At 47.2% G+C, this 24704-nt stretch overlaps 1 long non-coding RNA gene across 3 annotated transcripts in view; it reads right to left on the bottom strand.

Moving 5' to 3' along the window:
• LOC107318655 overlaps positions 1 to 24704 on the bottom strand; it is a 34523-nt gene that overhangs the window by 4894 nt on the left and 4925 nt on the right. The window contains exon 1 of one of the 3 annotated variants that reach the window (XR_001557428.2): positions 581 to 618. The exons of the other annotated variants lie outside the window; for them this stretch is intronic. This is a non-coding gene — a long non-coding RNA (uncharacterized LOC107318655). Of the gene's footprint in view, positions 1 to 580; positions 619 to 24704 lie in introns of those variants that run through there. 3 annotated transcript variants of the gene reach the window in all.

Here is a 24704-nt window from a genome sequence, read left to right as displayed (position 1 = left end):
GCTCCACGTTGTATCACTACAACAAGGATTTTTAATAGCATTCCATAACTGGAGATATCCCTGATAACTGCATGCCTTCTGGAAGTATTCTGTGCAAGGGGAGCAGTGGTCAAGATTAGAAAACATTGTGTCATGCAACATGTAGAGAAACAATTCAAAACCAAATTTTATTCAAAGACAGCGGAGAGAGAGGGAGAGATTTTATGGGTAGATTGATGATGATGTGTAAGGGCAAGAGAGATAATGCAGAAAAGAACAGACAGAGATATATATTGAAAGATATTCTGGGTAGATAAACAGAAGACAGATAGATAAATGGATTAGATAAATAGACTATAGGAAAGGAAGAAAAAGCAACACAGAAAGAATTGTGGAGCCATAACAGTACAAAAAGGAGAAAACCTACTCTTCCTTAAACAGATGGATAGATATAAAAAAAACACTAAAACATGGGTGGGTAATGAGCAAGGACTGGGGATCTCACATGCTCTCCCTATGGGAGTGTAAGTGTGACTAATATAAAGATGTTAACAAAGATGATGGTAGATAGTCAAAGGTTATTAGCAAAGGAAAACCTCACCAATGTCAATGCCTTGACCAGAAAGCTGAGACAGTATCCACTGGAAAGCAATCTCCAAGAGATGCTGCCTCAGTGGTGGTCAGCCCTTAAAGGAGGTCTTAGAGGAGGTGGAGTCGAGTTCCACCCCTTCCGGGAGCACAGCTCCATTACTCTCACCTGTGCTCCCGCAGCTGACCCAACACTTGCCTCAGCTGATTAATCAGAGGTTCAAGCTGTGATTTCCCATACAGGGAGGGATGTCCATGGTCCCTCCTTACCCTGCACGGAGCAGCTGTGGTCAGTGTAGTTAATGGACCCAACGTATTTCCTTGAACAGAGCAATGCCAGCCCTTGAGTCTGTGCATCCTGCTTCCAAAACAGCTTCAGAGAAAGGAGGGGGTTACAGTAGGATGATGGTGATCAGTAGGATGAGAAGTAATGACTTGAAGTTGTCGCAGGGGAGGTGCAGGCTGGATATTAGGAAAAAATTCGTCTCTTAAAGAATGGTAATGCATTGGAACAGGCTGCCCATGGAGGTGGTGGGGTCACCGTCCCTGGAGGTGTTCAAGAAATGGGGTAGATGTGGCACTGAGGGATGTGATCTAGAGTGGTCACAGGCATGGGTTGATGGCTGGACTGGATGATCTTAGTGGTCTTTCCAACCTTAATGATTCTATGATTCTATGTTTTCACTCCATCCAGAATGTGGCTGGATACAACCTTTGTCCAGCTTTGTACATCCCCATATCACTGGGAACAGCCTGAGAAGCTCAGCTCCTGCTTTGGAATGGGGTGTGTGCTGAGGGGCCAGCAAATTTACCCTGAGAGGATGTCCCCTCAAGGAGCCGCTCCATCACAAAACCCCACTCCTTAATGGATTAAATTCCCTTTTTAAACCCAGTGGCAGCTGATTGTCCTCAAAATCCCGGATAGCTTGTTCCAGACAGCCAAAGAACAGCCCCTTTTTTTCTAAGGGTGCGCATCCTAATTGATTGCATGGTGGTTTGTCTTGTCTCATCTGCAGAAACAACAAACACACTGCACTTGATTCCTGTATACTTAAAAGATGCTTTATAGCCCGTAGAGGAAGAGATGACTGCTTGCATTGCAAACACATGAAGCATCAAATTCTGAGCTTCTAAATACACTTGTGTATATATATATATAAAACATTTTTCATTGTTTTTTTGTCTTCACTGAATTTTGTGCATCCTTGCCTGCCCTTCACACGTGTTCATATCATTACCAAGATACAGAAACACTAACAAGAAATTCAGCTGTAGGAGAGTGGTGATGGCTGGACAGAGCCCTTTGCAGTGGCACACTGGTGAGCATCTCATCCTTCTTGCACCTGCCTTTCTATTTCTGCAACTATCAGGGAAGAGTGCAATTATTAATCATTAAAATAATTAAGCATGTAATCAGAGAAGGGCGACTTCTGGATCCTGAACACCTCTGGTGAAGAGCCTGTAGGTACAGCAGCATGAGCAGGGTCCTTCCTTGCATGTCCAGGTCTTGTGCCCCATTTCTGTGTTAAACAGGGAGAAAAAAGCAGAAATGAAGCAGAGCTCAAGATGTGGGAAGTTTCTGGCTCTTTTTTCCACGTTAAAGTATTCTATCTGGAGCCATGGGTGTGGGGATCCTAAGCCCGTTCCCATCAAGCACTGATGGGGAACCCAAACCTGTTCACGTTGGCTGTGGATGGGAAACTCAAATCCACCCCCACGGCACAGCCAGGAGCATTATCAGCATTTTGGGGGGTTCCCTTTTCAGATCTGAATCTCCTTTTTGGTGCACTGTCCTTTTCTTCACGCTGTTTCATCTGCCTGCTGGTTTTTGGGTTTCTCCTTATTACAGCTCCCAAGTTTCACACAAAGCAATGCTTGACCTTTATTGTGAATCACATAATGGGAATAATTTGCATATATGCAAATCCTTGGCATACACTTTGGTCTTCAGCAATCCTCTGTGTCCATCCCGTGCTGGTCAACAGCTCAGACCATCAGGCCTAGGGGTGGGAACGTTCCCTTTAATTAGGATGAGGCTTAACATGAGCCAGATGGGATCAGAAACCTCAATCCCAAAACACACAAGCAGTTTCACCTGATTTTAGAGACTTTTGTATTTTTTCTTTAAAAAAAAAAGAGATTTTTCAAACTCTTAACATTGCTGATGGACAGAAAATGGGTGAATCTGGAAATACCAAGGGCCACCAGGAGGATTCCGGATAGCTCAGCCAAGGGTCTACTATGGGAGGAGGGAGCTGGATTTTAGGGAAGGAAATGGGGTTCCTCATATCAGGTCTGTGTTATGGGGACCAGGCTGCTTCAAGGGGCCAGCAGGACAGGCCATCCTTCCGTCCTCAGGATTTGCCCAAGGATGGTGATTAGCAGCTCTGGTCCACCTGGGAGTGAGGCCCACCCCAGAGTTGCAACCATGATGCATGCAAGGGTCCTCCCAAACTCATGTTTTTCCTTTAATTAAATCAGAATTTTCTAATGGAGAAACAATTTCCAAATGGTTTTCCTGGAAAACCAACCACATAATTCCTCCTGAGTCTTTTCTCCCCATGCCACATGGTTCCATATCCATTCCTTCAGCCCCTGTATCACCATGACAATCACCCATCCATCACTTTACATTGTCTCTAAATTGAAGGAAATTCGTCTCATTTTGAGCTCCCAGTGCAGTTTCTCAAACAGAGACAAGGACTTCTCCCTCTCCATCAAGCTACAAACAAGTAATTCCCCTGAATGGGAAAGAAATAAAAACATGCTTAAGTTATTTTTGCAAAAGAGGGGAAAAATAATACCTTTTCCTGCTGTTGGCATGCTGCTTTGATCTTTACTTTGTAGTTACCATAGTGACAAATAAAAAAGGCATAGGTGGAATAAATTGCCAAAAGTTGGCGACGTCCTATATATGTTTCTGCAGAGCACAGGAGTGCAGCTCCAGCTGCTGCTACACCCAGCACAGGGCTCACGCTGTGTATTTATGCTCTGCTGCACCATAAACGATATTTATGTAGGGTACAACTCAGAAACCTCCTTCACTGGTGCTTCCCAGGCTCTTTTATGGGTTTTCCATCACCAGAAGGGTGCTGTGCTCCAGTGTTGTTGACACGCTGCCCTCAAGTCAATCCATGCCCAACTAAAAGCTCCATCTGCTATGGATTTTGCTTGGCATTTGTTTGCTTTAGCTCCGCTGACTCCCTGGTAAGCCCTAATGATGCGTGGCGTCTGCTGTTGTTGCCCCATTACGCAGCGCTAATCTTTGGACAATTATTTGTTGGATTCACCCTGTTGCTGGATGAAACGGTGTTGGAACCATCCTGGCAGTAAATTAAGAGCTGCCCATGCCAGCAACATCCTACAGATGCTTCAGACGCTCGTTAGGGATTAATTAAGCATCATTTGGGCAAGGTCAAGTTCTGGCAATGGGACAGCCCGCAGGGATGCTCCCCATGCAGACATGATGTGGTGATGGGATTATTTCAGGTAAACTGCAGGTGATGCTGCTTTGCAAGACCCCTCATCAGACTAAAGCACTTTCAGCATCCATCCTTGGTTCCTAAAGGTATCGTTGCTTACCTACATATCATTCCAGATTTTCATTTTCCTTTAATTCCTGGAAGTTTCCTAAGCCAGAAAACGTGGCAGTGAATGCTTTTAGGGGCTGATCCTGCCCCCCTATTTTACTATAGGCAAAAGGATTTCTCCAACAGAATCCAAGGTTGGAAGCGACCTCTGGAGGTCGTCTGGTCCAAAACCATGTGGTACATGGGAAAAGGCTGTAAAAAATAAAAATACACCTTATTTCAGCCTTGGTGCTTGCAGAACAAGATCTTTCATTGTAATGGGTGCAGAGAGTGGGACCAGCACACGAGATGAGATCAACACCACTCCCTTCCATCAGCACTCCCATCTTTGCTTTAATCCTTTGCATTACCACGACAGGATATGAAAGTGCTGGAGGGGTGAAAGCAGAGATAGCACTGACATTACACTGCCTGCTTGCATTGCTTGGCATTAAATCATTGTGCTGATAGCCATCTCTGATGGGGCAGGAAGCCGCACCGGTACGCATCACGATGCAAGGACAGAAAGCAAGGACACGGTGCAGAAATATCCAACACGAGGATAAAGTCAGAATCCTGATGGAGAAATCTGTTTGAGCACTGGCATTTGGATGTCCAAATAGTTTGGCAGCTTGGCAAGTCTCCCCAGGTGTCCCAGTGGCCAACAGCCCTTACCCATACTGGGAATTCTCCTTAAAGACCCATTTTTGGGGTTGGTAGGATTACTGGGTAGCTCCTAGCACTGTGGTTTGGTTTGGCAGCAAGGGAGATAAGAGCAGATAGAGAGAAAGAAATGCTGCCTTGGGGTTCAGTCTGAGGTGGGAAATAAACCTCAATTAGAGGGCAAACCTTGAGATATTGGATACTCATACTGTTGCATATTCTTCTGGCAGGGCTCACACCCCAGCTACCTGTCCTTCCATTAATATTCACTGTATTGGGGTCTAAGCACAGAGCATCAAGACCTGGATACCAAACTGGCAGTCACCATTTCTGTGCCTCCTTAGGGACACACTTTTGGGGCTTGCATCAGCAAACAGCCTCCAGGTTCAGAATAACAACCCACAGCACTTTGGTACGATGTATTGAAGGAATCTGGCACATCCCTGAACCTTCCAGCTCACTCCAACCCCTTCTAAATCAAGCCCAATTATGACAGGTGCAATTTTATCTCTCCATTTGACTTTTATTGGCATCGTCAACTGGCCAGCTGGCACCAAGCTGGCAGCAGTTAGCAGTGAGGGATGCACTGAGACAAATAAAGCCAAGGAAGGTCTTCCTGCGCTGGGGATGCAGTTGATCCCAGGTTTGTAGGATGCAAAATCAGTGCCTGGCTGCATGGGGCTGGGTTTATCCAGCAGCACTGTTGCTCCCTCCCCTAGTTTAAGGAGGGAACCACGTTTATTCTCCTGGGTTCCCTTCTGGCCATATCTTCTCCCAATCTTGTGATGGGAAGAGTAGAGCCAAGGGCTCAGGCTGGGGCTCACCACTCCCTGGGCTGCAGCAGATCTTTCAGCTGCATCAAACCACATTCATCAAACCAATTCCCATCCCATTTGACCCATTTTGGGAATGGACAAGAAGCAATGTAAGACAGAAGGGTTTTGTTTGCAAGCAGCAGCATCCCAAACTGGAGCGTAACCCCGCGATGGGCAGAGATCTGGACAAACCCCATCAGGAACAAATAGGGACACCGCCCTGATGTGCATTAACATGCACTGAGCAGCTGGGAAAGGTCCACCTCCAGCTCTTAAGAGCCCATTTTTTAAGGTGGGGGGGGGGGAGAAAGAAGCAAAAAAAAATAAGAGCTAACATAGCAGGAATCACCCTGTTTACCCAAGCGCTGCACCACTCCCAGCAAACCCCTGAGGATGATGAAGTTTCTTGGCCGCTGTGGTGGAGCAGCACAGCAGCTGGTGTGCAGAAAGGAGGATGAGATTTACTATCCCTGCTGCTTTCCCTGCCCCCTCCGTTGCTTTTTTATTTCCCCCATCCCCTCCTTTTTCTCTATTTTTCCCTCATTTTTCCCCTTTTTTCTTCCTTTTCTTCTTTTATCCCCTCCTTTCCCTTCATTATTATCACTCCCGCACCTCCCCGTGATGCTGCCTTATTAAATAATGAAAAAAAAAAAAAAGAAAAAAAAAAGTGACAATTAGTCATTTGAAGAAGCAACAAAGAGATCCGGATCTGGAGAGGCGCGACTTGAATTTCAATGTGCCATCTGAGGGCTGGGGAGTGCGGCTGCCAACCCCCACCCCACCTCTCCAAAAGTCACCCTTGGCGTGTTCCTCTGTGGGGTTTTGGCATGGGATGCTGTGCAATGCACAGGTCAGGCCCCTGTCACGTGTAGAATGGCTGAGGGTTAGGGTTAGGGTTAGGTGTTGGGTTAGGCTTAGGCTTAGGCTTAGGTTTAGCACTAACCAGAAGCATCTTAGCTCCAACAAACCAGATCCATGTGCTTTGAGCATCATTTTGAGTCCAGGGATGCAGTGCTCTCCTCTACCCCCTCTGAATGCAACCAATCCAGACAGATTGTAGGGAAAATTAATTATGGGGGAAGTTTAAGGAGAGCTAAATTGAAATGAACTTGAATGACACTGGAATTTAATTCTGCTGCCCACCTCCTTGTTCTCATATCCATGCTCTTGCCCTATTTTGCCCTTCTTCTGACTTACTGGGAAAAGCCCCAAAATGGCACTCAAGGGGTTGTAAATCCCCTCCAGACACATAAATCCTTGCACACAGTAGAATCAGAGCCTTGGAGGAGGCTGGAAGGGCCCCAAGCTCCTGATCTTCATTTCACTGCTCATTTCACTGAGGACAGGGATGGAAACTTAGCACATGAACATTGTCAGTATCAGCATCTTCATTCAGTTATACAAACAGATAACAAGTAGGTTGTCAGTGCCCCATCCCTGGAGGTGCCCAAGGCCAAGTTTGGGGCCCTGGGCAGCTTTGATCTGGTGGGAAGCACCCAGACCAAGGCAGGGACTGGAGCTGGATGGGCTTTATGGTCCCTTCCAACCCAACCACTGTATGATTTTATGATTCCTCACATGGATGCTGTGGGACAGGCAGTCATGAAAACATAGCATGGATAACATAACCAAGCCCAGGGGTTGGGTTGAACCAAAGGCAGCAGGTGAAAACTGGAAGGATAGGATCACAAATCAGCCAAGTGCCCATAGGCTTCTCTAAAACACCTCTAAGATACCCAGAGAGCAACCCTTTGGTTTGCAGCAAACCTCAGCCCTTTCCCCATAGAGGAAAAATTCTACCTTGTTATTATTATTATTACTATTATTATTACTATTATTATTACTATTATTATTATTGCTACTATTATTATTTTTTCAGTTCCTATGCTGTAGGTGAGTCTTAATGTCAAGAGGGATACGCAAATTGCAGCCTTGACTTAAAGGCTCTGAGCTTTCCTCCTCTCCAAGTTGCACCAGGAGCAACCTCTAAACAGTGCTCAGCAGAGAGGAAACAGCACTGACTGCTTCTCGGCTTAAAAAAAAGAAAGAAAAGGGGAAAAAAAAATAGCACAAGCCGCAGAACAGGGAGTTCTTCCAACAATCTGTTTTCTGTACCCTGGAAAATAATAGCAACCCATATGGAAAGCCCACACAGCTATTTTCCAGGTGCTTTGTGCAGCGTGAAATCCATGGAATAAATCACCTGGTCTCTGTTTGTTTGTTGCAAGTCTTTTTCCCCTCCCTTGCAAGTGAGAGCTTCGACGTGTTTTGGGATTTCCCCTCCATGGGGAGGGTCCTGCTTTGCAGCAGAGCTGTGGGGCAGGAGCAGCTCCCAGCCCAGATGGTGGTTGGCAGCAACAAGGGGGGGAAGCACAGGGGAGAAATACATTGTAGTCAAATCTGATGATGAGATGGGAAATTAAATGTTGTTTCTCAGTGCTTCCTATTTGAGATATCAATTGGGCTCCAGCCTTCTGCATCCAGACATCCAACCCCAGCACCCCTGCATGCACACAGATAGATTTTCCTCCCCATCTTTGAGATGAAGGATGTGGCTCTGAGCAGGATGACAGAGATGCTGTTACTTTGCTGTTTCCAAAACACCTTGAAGTTTCTCAAAGGAAAAGCTGTTCTCACCCAGAAAACACTGAGATGAAGACATGGCAGTGATTCTATTCAGTGTCAGCTCTCAACAGCTGTAGAATGGGTGAAGGGATTAGGCCAGAGGGGACATTAAAGTTCATCTAGTTCCAATCCTCCTGCCACAGGATGGTTGTCACCCACCAGATCAAGCTGCCCAGAGCCCCATCCATGGCTTTGAATGCCTCCAGGGATGGGGCACCCACAGCTCTCTGGAACATGAGCAGCCTAAGCCCTTCTCCCTTAACAACCCCTCCATAGTGCTTTTTGGATTAGGCCACTCGCTTCTTATTCCATAAGTCCCTCTATGGAGATCCCATCCCTTGGATTGCATCATCTCAGTGGTAGCCCTTTGCTTTTCCTTCCAGCCTTCCCAACATCGTAAGGTTTTATCCTTCCTCTCCATCCCAGTTAGCCAAATCTCTGCTCTCCCTGTGCTTCTGAGCATAGTCCTGACTTTTACAACTTGGGTTGGGCTCACGAACATCATTTTTCTTACTTCTGGATGCACAGGGATGCAAGAAAGGCTCACACCCACATATAACACAAGGGGGGGCTGTAGGAAAGAAGGGGACAGACACTTCAGCAGGGTCTGTTGTGATAGGACAAGGGGAAATGGATTCAAACTACAAGAGGGGAGATTTAGACTGGATATAAGATTTTTTTTTACACTAAGGGCAATGTACACTGGCACAGGTTTCCCAGAGAGGTGGTGGTACCCCATTCCCGCAGACACCAAGGTCAGGCTGGGGGGCTCTGATGTGGGTGTCCCTGTGCATTGCAGGGGGTTGCACTGCTGGCCTTTAAACATCCCTTCTAACTCAAACAATTCCATGCTAACCCACAGCCAAAAGCAGGTTGGACTTACCCATGGTAGACCAGGCATGGCGGTGAGATGCTGGCTGCCAAAAAAGCATCCCTGGAGCAGTACTTGACCCTACAAGCATGGACCCCAAGAGAATGCTCGTCTCCAAGACGACTGTCATGCCAGCACCACTCCGTCGCAACAAGCCAGCACAGGGCGTGAAGAATTTAATAAAACAAGCTGTTGCATGACAAAGCCCTGAGAGTAATATCCGTACGGTGGCTATTATTAAACAGGAGCAGCCTCCTGGTTTTTTTTTGTTTTTTTTTTTTTCTTGCCTGTAATTTAAACTCAGTCTTGGCTATATTTGTCTGGGTGTTTCCATGGGAAAAAATAATAAATGAGCCAGTGGCACTCTGAGCTCCCAGCAAAAGGCAAGAGAAAGCTAAAATTAAAACACGGGAGCAACAGAGGTGTAGGCTACATGAGGGAGCTGTCCAGCTGTACTTCTCTACGGCAAAACACCTGCAGAGCTGCTGCTCAAAACACTTGAAATACTATATGATTTTTTCACAACCCACGCTGGGTGTCTTTGGCCAAGTGTCTTACTGGCCAAGAGTCTTCTCCCCCAGCAGGAGATCCCCCAATGGGATTTCTAATGCAGGGAAAGAAAGGTTCCTCCAGGGGTTTCCCCAAGGCATCCCCACACTCATCTGAGGGAATTTCTTCCCTTTCTTCTCATGCTTTTCAACCTCCCCAGTCATTGGCACAGCTGTTGCCCCAGTCCTGTTGGCCAGTCCTGTTTGATGCAAGCCACGGAGATCCTTCCTCATTAAAACCCAGCGTCAGAAAGTTGAATTCCCAAAGGGGAATAAAAAAAAATAAAGAAAAAGGAAAAATATAAAGTAACATTAAAAACCCCACCGATTTCCCCAGCTTCAAAGTGCTTTTGAAGATCAATCAGGAGAGCACCGGTGAGGAGCAGCCTCTCCCATCTCCTTCTGTTGGATGCTGTGAACCAATGGGCACCAGTAAATAGGGAAATAACTCTCTGGCTCCGCCACCAAGGTTTCAATGGGGAATGCCGAATATTTCTGTGCATGTGGCTTTGTGTCTCTGCCCTCATCTGATGTATGGGCTCCCTAAACCTCTCAGCCCCTCACTGCTAAAAAATAGGTTTTCCTCTTCAGTGAAAATGAGTTTGCTTCCAAGAGCCGGGATCCACCTTTCACTGGTAATTATGAACAAAAAGCATCATTTGCTAAATGCCTGTGAGGCTGTTAATTAGCAGAGAAGCAAGTGTTTAGCAATTAAAAGGCATTTTCCCAAGCATTTTAGGGTTGAGGGGTCAGGAAACAGCAAGGATTATACAAGGAGCTGGGTTTGGTGTGCAGACACAGACAGAGATGCTTTGGTGTTGGCTTTTCCTTGGGGAAATAGATGTCACATCATATCTCTGCCCGGTTCTGTGCTTTAGAAAGATTGCACCTTAATGAGGAACAAAGCTTTAGCCCAACAAGAAGGTTTTATTCCAACAAAATGCATCCTCCACGTCAGTCTGTATTTAAATTAAAGTCAAAGTGGTTGCTTACAGAGTTCAGGATGAAGGTGCCCTGGTGGCCAGGGCTCACCACTCCTCCTGGGCAGGAACAACATCTGCACCCCTTGTTTTGCTTGTTTATCAGCAAGTTCACTCTGGGAAACCTCATCACCATTTTGGAGTTAATCCTTCAAACAATCCCTTGCAAATCCCTTCATCCAGAAGTTTATTAATATTAGCTCCTCTCAAGCAGAAGCGAATTAAAAGCCTTTACCTCCCGTTCAGCTTTTTGTTCCTCTTCTCCTCGTCACTGTTAACGGGAGAAATTCAATTAAGGAAGAAATGACTTCCCAATAAAAATCCCTCCTCACTGCCTCCCTTCTCCTTTTGCTCAAGGACTAATAACATGTAATTGTGGAAATAAGCTCAGCTGGTGGTGCAGATGGGGGTGAGGAGCCATGGAGCCAATGGGCTCAGCTGATCCCAGGGATGGAGGATGCTTGGTAGGAAGCCTTAGAGCCCTATGATGTACCAAGGGAAGGCATTCCAGCCTTAAAGCAGCTGTCCTGGTGTCCAGAGGCTTGGTGACCCCAGTCAATGCCGTCCCAAGGTTGGAGAGACCTCAAAGGATGCCCCAGATGTGTACAGTGTACAGCAAGCAATGCTCTTTGGTTGGCCATTGTCTTGCTGGTGCTTAGAAAAGCCTTGAGGTTTTCTCCATCTTCATGCAAAACCTGGTACATGCTGTCTGATACATCAATAAGCATATGATGGCATCTTTGGGTGGATGGGATAGGATAGAGGCTATTACTGTGCCTGAAAATAGAAAGGGGTACCAGGGCTGAAGTTCTCAGCATCAATATTTTCCTCTCCTTTCCAAAGGGATGACACTAAACTGCTCCACAGGGCACGTAATACAGCTAATGGCCCTCCTTGCCTGTTTATCAGCCCTTCCTTGGGCTCTGCTGAAGGGATAGCAGCTCATTAGTGAGCAGCACTAATTAAGAGAAATGAACATAATTAGCAAGAGCAGAGTGAACAGCCTCCACCTGCCCACCTTTGCTCTGGCCACATGTTTGCAACGAGCAGCTTTCCAGCTGTTATGCTGTGCTGCAGATAGCAAAAATTGGGCAGGAAAGTGGATCCAGATGTGGGGCTCCTCAAACCTCCTGGGCTGCTTCCATCTCCAATAGCAGAGACAGCTGCCCGAGGAGTGTCCTCCTCAGAAACATCTTCAAGGCTGTAGGTAAGATGTTTGGTCTGGGAACAGCACTGGAGGATGGCAGAGCAAAGAGTGTGAAAACATCCCTCATGCTCTGAACAAGGCAGAGGTCCAACAGAGCTGCAGCCCAATATTCTTGCAGGTCTGCTTTTTGGTGAGCTGGGGAGGTAGAGTAATAAAGGTGAGGTACATTTCCCATCAGCAGCTTTGCTCTTGCTATGCATGGTGCTGTCCCATGCACCGCTGCTCTGAGCCTGACCGAGAAAATCTGCACGTAACCACCCAGGATGGGCACAGGGGTGACATTAATCAGGTCTGAGCTTTTGTTTATTCTCCATTTCCATTTAATGTGATTCCTGCAAGTGAGTAATGAGAGAGGTGGGAAAAAGAAAGCAAACTAATATCTTTACTCTGCAAGAAAATATCTAGCCAGCTTAACTCACTCACCATGATAGCAAAAGGCAATGGCTCACACCAGAAAAGTGACCAGAATGGCTGATTAAGGCATTAATGACAAAGAACCATCACTGCCTCAGTATGAGCCCAATGAGATGAGTTTCACCCATAACAAGTGCATCCCACCCAGGGCAAGGAGCAGCCAAACACAGTAAGAATTTCAGCAGACTTGCCTTCCTCCCCCCCCCCCAGTCACACCTCTGCAGTCACCAAAAAGCACAGCTGAAAGAATTGCCAGACCCTGACATGCCTTACTTTGATTTCTCAAAACAAAACGAGGTTCCTGTGAATAAATTAATTCCTTTTTAACGAGGTGCTTCTTGTCAAGTCCTCTGACACCTGCTGACCCAAAATGGAAACATTAAAAATTGTATTTTTATTTTAAGAAGATTCAGTTGATATCGACCCAAATTCGGAGCTCTGTTATTAGTTTTGACTAATAATGAGCAACAAATGGGAGAAGCAGCTGTTCCTGACTAATGCTATCATGCATTAGGAGAACAGGATCATGAACCATCCAGGTGGGACTGTCAATTCCTGCCTCTGAGAGAGGCCAAGACATGTGTGGGGTCATGAGCAGTCCAGTGAGAGCATGGAATGCCCTCTCTGGGTCATTTCTGGCTTTCAGAGATACTGAAGGCTGAATCCAAACCATGGAACTTGGAAGTGCCCCCAGGACCACATTTTGTCCTCCAGAGCAACTTGCGGCAAGGAGTCCCACCAATGAGCAAAGCAATGGCATGGAGAAAACCCACAGAGATGAGGTCTGTAATGGATTAGAAGGCATCAGCCAAGTCATGTAGGACACACATGGCCTTGGCCCCTCCAAGAGGCTTGGGCAGACCCCAGTGTTGGATGTACTATGGGGTAGGAGGAGCACATCCAGATACCAACGGGTTTTCCAAGCTCTAGATTTCACCTTTAATGTATTTCAGCGCATGATTCAAGCACATTATCTGCATGAAATGCTGCATTAGCATCAAAATGAGGGGAGTTCTGTTCAATATATTAAAGTGTCTCTGATGGGTTTGAAGGTAGTTTAGCGCAAGAGAGGCATTAAGGAAGTAAATGCCACATTTGTATTCAAAAGCGCTTTCTTTTTTCATTTAAAGCCATTGATGTAAGAAGTGGTGCTTAAGATGGCTTATAAAAGCAAGAGAGCATTTTCGCTATGAGACAAAAAGCTGTGTTTATGGGGAATGGTGAAGGAAAGCAAATAGCCCATTTGGAAAATATATTTTCTTTCAGGGCTTGCTATCAGCTGGAGGAGCAGAGGGCACGCAGGGACAGGGCCTTCCGGTGGCACAGCCGCCGACAGCCATTTTCTTCCCCAAATCTCCCATGGTGCTCCTTTTTCCTACTCAAGTACAGCATTACAAATGGCTTTTCCATGCTGGTGTGGCATCAGTGCAGAGGTTTGGGTGAGCCACCTCCTTTATTCCTGGAGGAAAAGGAGATTTAGTGACACCAATGTTAGGGAATGCCCGGTTTACCTTTCCTTTGCTGAATCTTGAGTAAGATAGCATTTTTAATCTATTTTAATTGGGGCTTCCAGCGTTAATGTGGAGCTCAGAAGTTTAAGTCCCATTGAAGCAAATGGCGCTCATAGGTCTGCTAGGATGGTTTCCATTGCCATTCACTGAAAATTTTACTAAACCCAATTCTGCTTCAGAATATTCTTTATCCCCAAATTGCCCCTCAACTGAAGTCATCAATTTCTCAGCCAGCATCAAGGAAAGAACCTTCTGTCCCCCTCTGTGCCGCAGTCCTGCTCAGTCTGTGATCGATTCCTACTTGCCCTGTTCATGCTGGACAAGGAGGGCTTCTGTTAAAGCGCCGAGGCTTTCCAAATCAGGGTTTTTACTCAATTTGGGAAGATCAAAATGTTTCAGTTTCATTATCTGAAGAAATCAGGAGCTGCGCTGAAAGCTCACGGCAAGCATTAACTCCCCTCATCCATCTTTGCCACCTCCGTGGTCAATTAATAATCCCCGTCTCTATGACTGGAGGAAGAGAGGGGTTAAATTAATTGCTTCTGACCACTTAGTGAGTCTGGGAGAGACCCTGGGAAGCCTGTCTTGCTGCTGCCTGCAAATCAGCTGGAGAAAAAATACACTTTTCCTAGCAAAGGTGCATGACTTACAGAAATATTTATGTTCCTGAGCTGACATGCTTGTTATCATCCAACATGTTTCTGCTGGAGGTCATCACAATGCAACTGCGTGGGGCTTCTCCAGCCATGGGGTGAATTAAATATATCAAGGATGTTTGCTGCAAGAGGAACTGTGATTAAGCACAGCCGGGGAAAGGTGATTCGTGGTTTTCTTTGTTGGACTGAAATTTTGGGGTTATCCAGCAGAGCACAACCAAGCCTATATGAAAACCAAGGCTTCTAATGACCGTGCTGCTTACCTCTCAATTATGATGTTCCTCTCTGGACAGCCACGCCAAGAAAATACTGCAGAAATGCTGGATATCTTGCAAACCTTAATAAATTAACAGCCTCTTCTTGCCAGCAGCACTAAATCACAGGTGGTCATTTTTAATGCTCAGCCTTCCCCCCCTTTCTGCATCACATTCTTCCTCCATTGCTCCACAAGAACAACCAGGCAACCTGGAAATATCCTTGTGCTCTTTGCTTTCCAGATCCTGCAAATGAGCCTCACAAGGCAAAACCAACCTATAGGCAACCCCATACATACAGAGCAATACCCAACCCGTGGGAAATATCCAACCCACAGGGCAATCCAAACTCATGGGCAACCCCAGCCCACAGGGCAACCTCAAGCTGTGGGCAATACTGAGCCCATGGGGCAGTACTCAACTCATGGCCAATACTCAACTCACGGGCAACCCCAACCCGTGGAACAATATCCAATCCACAATCAATACCCAGCTCATGGTGCAGTCCCAACCCACTGCTTTGGGGAATATCTCCAGTGTAGAGGGCAGACCTTGGATCCCACTGCCAACTTCCCTCCCCATCACAGCTTGTTTCCTCCCTCCTGCCAGCAGCGGGTTGTCGTGTCACGAATGAAGGGAAGGAAACAATGTGGAGGAAATTGATAAGCATGGCTTGAAAACCAGGGAAAGAACATTTGCCTGGGAGAAGCTGTGATTAGATCCGTGTGTGTGTGTGTCCTTTGCCAGCGCTCCTAAAAATAGAGCTTGGCTGCACAGACTGTCACACGCATGCAGACATGCTCTTGCTGAAGCTATATTTACCAGTCTGAGGCAGCCAGATCACCATATACAAGCCATACATCCCTCTCCAGAGCTGGCACAAAGGGGAAAGGACCCCACTGTGTCCCCCCAGGGGATGTCCCCAAGCACGGGGTGACTGGGGCCACCAAATTGTGGGAAAATGGCAAGATGGGGAAAATCACTTATGGAAGGTCCGAGCATGGGGCTGGGCATGAATGGGTTTGGGAGGATGGAGGTCCCACAGCTGCTGATCAGAGAAAGAAACTGGAGCATGACCTACATTGCCCAGCTCCTCCACCCCCTGCCACGCTTGTTAGCCTCGTGATGAAGTGCTTGGAGGGACAAAATTGAGGCATTTACCTCCTATTCATGATGTTTCTGAAGAGGATATTTGAAGGCTGGGGCATTATTATCTACATATGTCTTCCCAGAGGTTGCGTGCAATTAGCATTATTCAGAGCTATGCAATTAGCATTAGCCACAGATATGTATTTCGGGTGGGAAAATAATTGTTTTTCTTCCCAGAGAAGTGGTTTCATGCATGGTTTGCTCAGCTCTGAGCATTTTGGTCCACTCCCAAATCTGGAAATAGGCCATTTGCCCTAGATTGCCCCAGAAAATGGAGCAGGGGGAGCAAAAAAATGGTTGCACAACACAGCTTTTGTTAAAATCAGCTAATTTTGGACAAACTTGAAGACTCCATAGATCCAATGAGCACCAAGACAACCAAGCGGCCCAGTGTCACCAGCAGCCCATGTCACTGTTCCACCCATTGCAGAGCATCTGTTGGGTGGCACAGGTTCTTCTGCTAAAGGGAGAAGGTGTGAAGGGGACATCACAGCAAATTTCTCCCACATCTTGCTATTCTCAGTTCATATTGTGGCCTCTCAACAAAATCCAATGAGATTGGCTCTCCAGCAAGGCTTTTCCTCACCACCTAGTAGTGAGCTGCAGCCCCCTAAATCATGCTAATCAGCGTGAAAGAGCTTTGATTTATCTTCACTGTATGGAAGAGATATTAAGTTAGGATGTGAGGGCTGTTTAGCAAGGCCACCTCCATAAATCCACCCCATTCATCCCTCTAGCTGCAGATCAGAAAGCCTGGGCAAGGCCTAGACCCACTCACATGCTCACAGAGTGGCTTTACTGCCTGCAGAACAAGTTCTTGACATGGTAACTCCAGACACAATCATTCACCCACAACCACACTGCAAGCACTCATCTCACTCGTGTCCCCTCCATGCTAATAACTCATCCACCAGCCCCTTTGACCCAAATCCATCTGGTCCTTGGATGTATTAGGTGCTCTCAGGAGAGCAATAAGGACCGGCATGCAGCCCTGGTGCTGCTAAAGCCCTTCTCCCCAACAGCAGCATCACTTCAGTGCGAGGTACAGCAAGCCCACAAGTGGAGCCCAGTGTTAATGCAGAAATTACATTCCAGAAGCACTTCTTGCCAGCACTGGCTGTGCAGTACAATGAAATTGCAGTCACAAAAAGCTCTTCAGATGCAAAAGGCTACGAAAGGGTACAGCTCCTGGATCTGATTCCTTGGTACCTCTTGCCCTGCAGACCATGGTCAAGGGTAAAGTGGTGCTCAGTGCTGCCCTGAGTCGCCCCAGCCTGGATGCTGTGATAACTCTAAGACCTGGCCTTTCTAATGGCCTTTCTAATCTAAGGTTTGAAAGATGTAGGTCATCCTTAAGATCCTGCAATTGCAAATAGATGGAGTGTCTGCAGTTGGTGACAAACCAGCAAGAGCCATAGGTCCCAGCTGGACCCAAGGACTCTAATCAAGTTCTGGGTGGTGGGGCCATTACAACAGGTAATCAGTGAATGTGTAATTGGGAAATGATTATTTATGCAAATCATCATAATTTCCAAAGCTGAAATTCCCCAGGTCACGGTTTGGGTGCATTTAGGATGACCCAGCACACTCCAGCTGGCTGCATACTGCAGCTTGTCCATCTCTGGCTGAAAAACACAACCCTGGTTTTGTTCAAAAGCTCAGGAGGAGCTCACAGTGCTGCTACCCCTCCACAGAGCTGAAGCATCATCATCCAATCCACGACTGATCCAGTCCTACTGCTTGTTTTGGGGCAGTTTCATCCCATTTTAGCCCAGAAGTGGACACATCAGTGCGTGAAATGTCAAGGCAATCAGTGGCTGGCCTGGAGCTGGCTGCCAGCTTCAGCATAGAGAAAGAGGAACGGCTGGTGGGAAAATGAGAGCAAATGCAGCCTTAAAAGCCAAATATTTGTTTTATTTCATGCATATGCTCACACAGCTCTCTCACAGCTGTGAGAGGCCAAAGGCAGTCCCAGCTCTGATTGTTTCTGCTCCTGCTGAAGCAGTGTTAGAGCCTGAGGAAGCGAAGGGGGAGGATCAGACACCATCAGTGCTAACAAGAGAGCTCCTGCCTGCTCCTCTCCACTCTGCTCTCAGCTCCTGTTGCTGTGCAACCCCTCTGGTTTGGGGATTGCTCCGCTGTCACAGCTGGGAGTCAAAGAGGCAGTGGGAGGATGGGAAAGGAATTCCTGGTCCCAGCATTCAAACCCCCAGTGCCTAATGCTGCTCTGTGGGCGTATAGAAGGACCCAAATAAATGCTTTTTTGTGTTGGAATCCAAAAGAGCTGGATCTGCATCTGCCTAAAAGCAAAGCTGGTCAATGCTCTGATATGGGGACGTGAGGATAGGTAAAAAAACAATGAGACAAATAAGAGAAAGCAGTGGGTGAAGGAAAGACAAAAAGAGATAGAAGAGGTTGTTTCAAGCATGAGATACCTGGAGATCCGCATGGGAGAGCCAGGAAGGAGGACAGCGGCTGCTTAACAGCAGTGATGCCCAGTGTCTGGAGATGGCTCAGAACTCGATGTGTTGGTAGCTTTCCATACAGCCCTGCCTACGGGATTTCACATTGCTCAAATAATCTTCCCAAAGCCATTACACCACTAATAGTTCCCGCCAGCTAATGGACAAAATACTCGTGCAGAAGCGGTTCATTATTCAACCAGCCTCGGTGGCCAAATACCATTCATCAAGGCAAATATTTGCATTTTTATTCCATCAACCAGCAAATGAATGATCGGCAAATACCTGCTCCCAGGCTCTGGCTAGAAGCAGCAGAGAGGGAACGTCCCAGGGAGCATCTCTATCACTTCACTGTCTGCATGGCCATCAACACGACTGTCCTGTTTGCTTTGGGAGGCATCAGTGATTTACTGAGCAGAGCATAAGTATAAATGAAGGGAAGGGGTGGGGGCACATCTGGAGTGATTTCAGCATCAGGGAGCCCAACAGCAGGATGGAAAAAGCCACAGCTCTCCACTATCTCTCCCAGAGCACATTTCTCAAGGGAATGGTTGTGCCAGGGGAGGTTTAGGTTGGATATCAGGAATTCTTTTCTCTGAAAGAGTGGTCAGGCATTGGCACAGGCTGCCCAGGGAGGTGGTGGAGCTGCCATCCCTGGAGGTGTCCAAGAACCATGGAGATGTGGCACTGAGAGATGTGGTCAGTGGGTGAAATTGGTGTGTGGAAGAGAATTGGACTAAATGATCTTAGAGGTCTTTTCCAACCTTAATGATTCTATGATTCTCATCAGCATGCTCCTCATTTTCAAACTAAACCACATTGGTACTCTTGTACCAATATTGTCTTTTATCTTCACCAGCTCCTTCCCTGGGGTCCCCTCTTCCCCGGGCATCTCCCGATGCCCATGGGCTGTACAGGCTCCTGAGAGCTGGCACAAACCAAGAGCTGCAAAGCCCTGAGCACTTCTCCAGCTAAATAATTCACGATCCCCTCTCTGATCCTATGCTTAGCCTGGCCAGCAGCCAACAACACACCATGGATGGTGTCCTGGTGATGGGGAGCCACCCAATATCTCAACCTTGGGTGAATGCATGATCCAGAGGAGGACAAGAGAGCTGTGGGTCAGTATTAAAGTAGATCCCAGCAGAGCGTCCTCAGGACAAGCTGTGGTTTTGAACTTGGCGTGCTCACTGCTCCCTTTGATCTCCCCTTCATTAGTCTCTCTCCTTTGCTCTCAAACGTAATTAATGCTTCCCTGATCAAAAGCCCAGTCATGAGGAGAGCTTTAACAGCTCATGTTTTACTGTGTGTTCCTATTAAAGAAAGGCTGCCATGCTCAGGCAGAAGGGAAAAGACTCCATTTGGAGCCTCAAAGCACCATAAGTCCCCTCCCTGCCCCACTGCCAAAGACCATGGGAGCATGCTGTCTCCCTCCACCATCCAATGATGGATTTGCCCATGGCTTTGGACCCACATAACCCACATCTAACACCCAAATTCTGACAAGCCTGCACCACCCTCACACAACATCCTTCTCCACTCCACAAAAGGAAACCAAAGATATTTTTGCATTGAGGGTTTATTTTTGTGCTCACATCCCAGACTTTGCACCAGCCCTGGACAACCCCATGCTGCCACTGGCGCCAAGGTCACTGCACCCAGGTGGCATTGCCCAGCAGGCGCCCCAGGGCTGGCTTTGGTCTTGGCACAACAGCCTGCCCAGACATCACAGTCACCTCAGGTGACATCTTTCCAAAGAGCTGAGCTTGTCCTGATAAAAGCCAGCCCAAATCCTGCCTGTACAGACTTTGATCTTGAAGGTCTTTTCCAAACTAGATGATTCTGTTATCACACAAATGCTTTTCTGAGGGAATGGGCTGGTGTTGCTGCTATGCAAGATTTTCTCTCAAACAGCCTTTGGTCAGGCACTATTTTGCATGTTGTGTTGCAGAGGGTCCTGTGATAATCATCGGCCCACAACACCCATCTCCAGGAATTTGGGGAATGAGCCTCAGAATCCCCCAAAAGGGAGATTCTCATTTTCTGCCCCTCCAGCATGCAGGAGGATGATGCATATTTCAAGGTACAGAGCAGGGAAGAGCTTCTATTGGGTCAGGGAAATAAGAAACACATTGCAAAGAAAGCTCAGGGAGCTAAAGGAGATGTGATGCTCATGCTGAGGGCTTGCAGTATATATAGTACAGAAAACGAAGCAGCAGAGGACACTCAGTGTAATCCTGTCTCTTGCAAGCACAAGATTAGCAAGGCAGAGTTTGGAGTTTTGGGGTTGGTCAGCTGCTCCTGCATCCCATAAGAGGTGCTCCTCTGCTCCAGTGATGCTCCACTATGGTTCAGCTCCAAGTCTGCCTCAGCTCAGGCTGCCAGGATTAAATATCTCATGTTGCTTAAAGCAGCTTGTCATGTCTATTCAGAATAACTTAGAGTTACTCTCAGCTTTACCAATGAGGAAAGCTTTCCCTTTGCTGGTGGCATGCTGGAAGAGCCCATCTGCAGCACAATGGAGCCTGCAGCAGGTTGGAAGGCTCATCCAGCATTTACAGAATTGTCAGGTGGGCATCTCTGAACATTCTCTTGTTTCACGACTGGTGTGGATCTCAGGAGCACAGGGAATCTCTCCTCTCAGCTCCTTCTTCCCCACTGCCAGCCTTGGACCCATGAATATGGCAGAAGAAAGGTGTTGAGAGCCCAAAGCATCCTGGTGCTGTGGCAGGGACCTGCCCCATGCCTCTGAGCTCCTACCTCCCATCGCTCCTACATTTCTCTGCATAAAAGCTGGCTGGGTATGGGGAGGTTTCTTGGGACATTTCCAAATGTTCATGTTGCAAAGGAAGAAATCCCTTGTCAGATGGCAGTCTGAATCCAAAGGCAGCTCTCAGCCCATCAGGCAGCACCCAAACCCCATGGCAGGATGGCAGTCCCCTTTCTGGTCCACACTGTCCTGTTTCAGAGGATGCAATAGGAGCTCAGACCTTTGCTTTGAGGTGGTTTGTCACAATGAGGCTCAGGACCCATCTATAAGCCCTATGCCTCCAAAGATGCCATATCAGGGCGCTATTGCAGGCTGTCCCCATACAAGCTGCCCTGCCTCTACCTCTATGGCCAGTACAAGCTAGGAGGTTTAAACAAGACACCATTCAGCTGGTTCAGAAACATCAAAGTTAATTTTATCCAGCTTAAGGCATCGGGAGGCCCTGTGCCTTCCTTCAGCTGCACAGAACCAAGATGGGTACATTGCTACTGGCTGGGAGAGCATCCTCCATCTGTACCCGCATCGCTGCCGTGGGATATGGAAAACAAGACAGCAACACGTGGGGTGCTCACATCCCAATGTATCTCAGCCCCAGCCAGAGTCAGAGGAAGGCTGAGCACTCACACGTGTGATTTCACACGAGCCAACTCCCAGACACGCTCCAGCACTGCGTCCCCAGCTCACCCAAACACACAGCACCCTCCCGCACTGCAGCCCACGCGCCCACAAAGCTGGTTAAACAAACCAGGCTATTTTTCCCTGCAAGCTTGGAGGGAAGAAAAATATATATTGCAGTTGCTGCTATACTTAAGCACTTGGCTCTTACCAAGGAGAGATAGCGGTGGGTAATCCAAGCCTTGTAGCAAATGGCTTTGAGTGGGAAAGTTTGCACTGGCGTAACGAAAGCGATGCCTTGTGAAGTTTCAGGCACAGCATGATGGGCATCTCCCCATCATCTAGGAAGCAAAGAAGGCTTCCAGAAATTTTGTCTAATCCTTTCAAATTTAGGAAGATTTAAATCTTTCTATTTTCATCAAATATATGCCAGCTTATAGGACAGATCCTCTAAGCACACCCAGAAGAGCACAGCCAAATGCACACACGGTTATAAGCACTTTCTCATTACATCCTGTCCACATACAACCCCTATAGGATATGTCAGAAAAAGAAAGAAAACAACAAGAAAAAAAGAGCAGTTGCAGCATTATTTATGTCTCCTTCCCCCAAAACTCAGAAACAGCCAGATGTATTTTGTCCAGGTTGGCCCAAAATCACACAGAATCACAGAATTACCCGGGTTGGAAGGGACCTCAAGGATCATGTAGTTCCAACCCCCCTGCCTAGCAGGGCCACCAAACATACACATTTACTAGATCAAGTAAGGTTCAAGTAAGGTTCATGACAAGGAAGAGCCCAAAACTGGAGCATCTGCTGGGTGACTTTGAATGAGTAGGCACCTCAAAAGCAAGCCACTGGTAGACACGGCCATTGGGCTGCCTCATAGGGTCCCCATCTGGCATAGTGGGGCCTTGGCATCCATAGGGAGTACACATCATAGAATGACAGAATCACAGAATGGCTTAGATTGGAGGGAACCTTAAAGATGGCTTAATTCCAGACCCCAGTCCCAGTGGATTGCCAACCACTAGATCAGGCTATGCAGGGTCTTTGGGCAGCTCATGACAGATGAGGGGCAGACACACAAAACCCATTTTTACCCATTTGAACTACAACTTAAGGCCTGCACCTCACTCATCTTCATCCCCTAAACTGTTGGGTTGGTGTCCAAACCATGGAAATCTCACCCTTGGGTAGGATACAAACCCCTTTCCACCAGGCTGTTTTGCAGAGGTGGGTAGACCATGCCTTGCAATGCCTAACCCAACACAGCCCCACCTCCCTGTATCTATAAAACCTGCCTTTGTGGAACCTCCTACCTTGGTCATTTAACTGGGATATTGCTTCATTGTGGAAATACAGGAAAAGGAATTACAGGAAAGCAGCAAGGTGAAATAACCACAAGCCCTTCAAAGACAGCTCTGCAAGGTTTGAGGGAACACAGGCTTAATTTCATCAACTGTGAAAACCCATTAGCATCTCGCTAAAGTCCATTTAAAATATTCATCTGGAGGATACTTTATGCAAAACTGCCTTAAAAGCTGTCGCGAAATATGAACATTGGCATTTAAACTCTCCTCTCACAGCAGTCATCTCCCAGCTGGTTCAAAGGTGGCATCAGGGACAGCATCACAGGGTCCCCACCCAAGGGATGGGACAACCCCTGCAAGGAGCCCTTCAACAGTATTGAGAGAATAGAGCAAGTTTTGGCCTCTTCCCTGTGGGTTTCCCATCCTGGGTGCTTGCTCTCTCTGATCTCCCACTGACAGACTCTCCCCATGGTCCCAGCCCAAACCCAATACATCAGCCATGGTGCCTATGGTCTGGGGACAACCCAATTCTCTTCACCAAAGCTGCCAATTTTGGGGGCAAATCTTGACTTTTTCTCCAGAAATCCACCACACCCAGGGGCAATGTAGCTGTTAAATTAACAAAACCCAGCCCTGCCTCAGTGGGGAACTGGAAAGCAAGAAGCTCTCCACCATGGTCCCTGCGATTAATGAAACATATTACTAGCATGCCAAAACGAGGTTTGCCAGTGCCTATAAATACAAGTCGGCAGTGACTCAGCAAAGCCACAGCTATTTTTTTTTACCCCTTAATTTCCCAGGTAGGTGCATCTCGGGGTCCTGGCTCCCAGGGATGCTTTGCAGAGATCGCCATGGAAACCCAACGCTGCAGAAATCGGAGCTACGCTGGGAGAAACCTGCACAACCCCCCCCCACCTCAGCCAGGGATGGTGTGGAATAGGTTGGCAGCATGAGAATGAGGTTTTGAGCTTTATTTTTTAAGCTATTCCTGGCTTTTAAAGCCATCCCTGCTACGTGGCAGTGAAGATTCTTTGTTGTCTCCTATAGGGATATGCTGGGAGGCTGCAGGCATGAAGCAGATTTAACTCATTTACCGACCCTTCCAAACCAACAGAGGTAACATTTGAGGTCCCTGGTACTTTTTCTGCACCGCACCGGTGGTCTCAACCAGATCCAAAACCCTCAGATGTACATTCCATGATTACCAAACTTAAAAGCTATATTTTTTCTCCTGCAAAGCAGGGCCCTGGAGCAGAGACAGGCAAAGTTTTCCAGGAAAGAAAGAAAGAAAAAATAATAATAATATAAAAAAAAGCCAACAAAACATGGAACGTTTTGGCAACCCCCAAATTTCCATGCTTTTGTCCAAGTTTCAAAGAGCTCTTTGTGCCTGGAGGATGCCAGCGCTGTCTCACTGCGACATTTCAACAAGCCGCTGTTGCTGAAAGGAGATTTGCATTTGGAAACTCCCTGCAATTTTGCTTTTCCATTCCTATTCTATAGAAAACCCAGCTTGAAACCAGCTCTGTGTTGGCTAAGCAGCCTGGGAACCGAGGGGTGGCTCCTACCCACCTGGATCACAGCAGGGATGCGTACCACCTCCCTGTTAACATACCCAATATTAACGATGCTGCAGAGGTTTGAAGGCTGAGACCTGTGCTTTTCAGTGCACAATTGATTTGAAAAGCAGAGCGAGGAACTTAACACGCTCCTGG

The sequence above is a fragment of the Coturnix japonica genome, chromosome 10 (assembly GCF_001577835.2).
Source record: "Coturnix japonica isolate 7356 chromosome 10, Coturnix japonica 2.1, whole genome shotgun sequence".
NCBI lineage: Eukaryota > Metazoa > Chordata > Aves > Galliformes > Phasianidae > Coturnix > Coturnix japonica.
Note: the sequence above shows the minus strand (reverse complement) of the source record. Positions and strands in the feature narration are given on the sequence as shown.